The sequence below is a fragment of the Marmota flaviventris genome, chromosome 4 (genome assembly GCF_047511675.1).
Source record: "Marmota flaviventris isolate mMarFla1 chromosome 4, mMarFla1.hap1, whole genome shotgun sequence".
NCBI classification, from domain to species: Eukaryota; Metazoa; Chordata; class Mammalia; order Rodentia; family Sciuridae; genus Marmota; species Marmota flaviventris.
Window position 1 is genome coordinate 59,497,576 of NC_092501.1, and position 2,554 is coordinate 59,500,129.

At 50.7% G+C, this 2,554-nt stretch overlaps 1 pseudogene; it reads left to right on the forward strand.

The window, feature by feature from the left end:
* Window positions 1-827: 827 nt before the first annotated feature.
* On the forward strand, window positions 828-2,240 carry LOC114089528 (E3 ubiquitin-protein ligase TRAIP pseudogene; annotated as a pseudogene).
* Window positions 2,241-2,554: the final 314 nt, after the last annotated feature.

Here is a 2,554-nt window from a genome sequence, read left to right on the forward strand (position 1 = left end):
TAAATATTTAAAATTTTTTTTTAAAAAAAAATATTTATTTTTTAGTTTTCGGGGACACAACAACATCTTTGTTTGTATGTGGTGCTGAGGATCGAACCCGGGCAGCACGCATGCCAGGCGAGCCCGCTACCGCTTGAGCCACATCCCCCGCCCCATAAAAAATAAATATTTAAAATATTTAAAAAAGTGATTGGTTGGGCCATACATATACATCTTTCCAAGATCACCCATAATCTTAGGCTGAGAGGGTGGGGCATTCTTTTGGTCTGGGAACTATAAGCTGCCAGTGCGCGTTCTATAAGCGGAACTACAAGAGGTCCAGCACTGCCCAGAACCCCGGGGACCCATGGGGACCACGGTTCCATCCCCTTGTGGCTGCAGTCTTCACTTTCCCTGAATACTGAAAGAAGAGACAGCCCAGGCCCGGTCATTTCGCGCCAGCTTGGTACCACAACACCCAGCTTTGCTTGGAAGAAGGATTATCTCTCAGCGACGCTGCATTCCGCCCCAATCAAAGGCAGTGCCCTTTGTCTCAGGGGTTGGTGGAGGCTTCTAAAAATCGCTTAAGAGCCACCGCGCTCAGTCCCAGGACTCTCTATGGCCGAGGGCCGCTAAGCCTCATCAATGGTCCCGCCCCACCGAGAGTTAATCCAATCAGAGCAAAACATTCAAGCTCCTTTCCCGGTTTGGTGTCGTCATTTCCGGTTTATTCCCGGAAGTCCTGCCGTGGAGCCAAATTTGAAGCAAGCCGAGACCCTGGGGCGCGGCCACGAAGTTGGGCCTGTTGCAGTTTCCTTGGCTACCTGGGCCGCTTGAGTCCAGCCATCATGCCTCTCCGTGCCCTGTGCACTATCTGCTCGGACTTCTTCGACCACTCCCGCGACGTGGCGGCCATCCACTGTGGACATACCTTCCACCTTCAGTGCCTAATACAGTGGTTTGAGACAGCACCAAGTCGGACTTGCCCACAATGCCGAATCCAGGTTGGCAAAAGAACCATTATCAATAAGCTCTTCTTTGACCTTGCCCAGGAGGAGGAGAGTGTCTTGGATGCAGAATTCTTAAAGAATGAACTGGATAATATCAGAGCCCAGCTTTCCCAGAAAGAAAGAGAGAAACGGGACAGCCAAGTTATTATCGACACTTTGCGAGACACTCTGGAAGAGCGCAACACCACTGTGGAATCTCTGCAAAAGGCCTTAGGCAAGGCTGAGATGCTATGCTCTACACTCAAAAAGCAGATGAAATTCTTGGAGCAGCAACAAGATGAGACTAAACAAGCACAGGAGGAAGCCCGCCGACTCAGGAGCAAGATGAAGACCATGGAGCAGATTGAGATCCTACTCCAGAGTCAGCGGCCTGAGGTGGAGGAAATGATTCGAGACATGGGTGTGGGACAATCAGCGGTGGAGCAACTGGCTGTGTATTGTGTGTCTCTCAAGAAAGAGTATGAGAATCTAAAAGAGGCCCGGAAGGCCTCGGGGGAGTTGGCTAACAAGCTGAGGAAGGACTTGGTCTCCTCCAAAAGCAAGTTGCAGACAGTCTACTCTGAATTGGATCAGGCCAAGTTGGAGCTGAGAGTGGCCCAAAAGGACTTACAGAATGCTGAAAAGGAAATCACGAGCCTGAAAAAGAAGCTAATGATGTTGCAGGAAACCTTGAACCTGCCACCAGTGGCCAGTGAGACTGTCAACCGCCTGGTTTTAGAGAGCCCAGCTCCTGTGGAGATGCTGGACCTGAAGCTCCACCGGCCATCATTCAGTGATGATGTTGACCTCGATGCTTCCTTCAATGTGGATACCCCCCAAACCCAGCCCTCCAACTCCCAGCATGGCCACTCCAAAAGGCTGTGCCTTGAGAAGGCACACTCTCCTGTTCAGGACATTCTCAAGAAGATGCCCAGAGGTCCCAAGCAGAAGTCCCAGCTCTCTTTGGGTGCCCAGCACTGTGCAAGAGAGCCAGATGAGGACCTGGCTGCTGCCTTCCCTGTCTTTATCCGGAATGCTGTTCTGGGACAGAAACAGCCATAGAGGGCCATAGCAGAGTCCTGTCGCAGCCCAGATGTGGTAAGAACAGGTTTTGATGGCCTTGGAGGCCGGACAAAATTCATACAGCCTACTAACACAGCCATGATTCACCCATTACCTGTTAAGCCCAAGACGAAGGCTAAGCAGAGAGTAAGGATGAGGACTATAAACCCTTCCTCCCAGGCCATGTTGGATACCTTCCTGTGGCAATGAGAACAGTGAATCTGAGCAGTGGCCAGACATGCCTCCAACTAGAAGATTGGCCAGCAGTGTTTGGAGGAATGGCTCCTCTTCCAGGACGAGCCCTGAGAGCAAAGGCAGAAAAGCAGATGAATGGTAGAGTAATAGAGATTGTGCACTTCCTTTGTCCACCTTGCCCTGTTCTGTCACATAGAGCTGACACTACCAGCTTACCGTTTCCATCAGCAAGTGCCTGCTCCTGGTTGCACAATCTAATGTGGCCAGGTTCTTTCTGATCCTGGAAACCAGGATCACTTGTTGACTGTATGCATAAAAGTGCTTGAGAT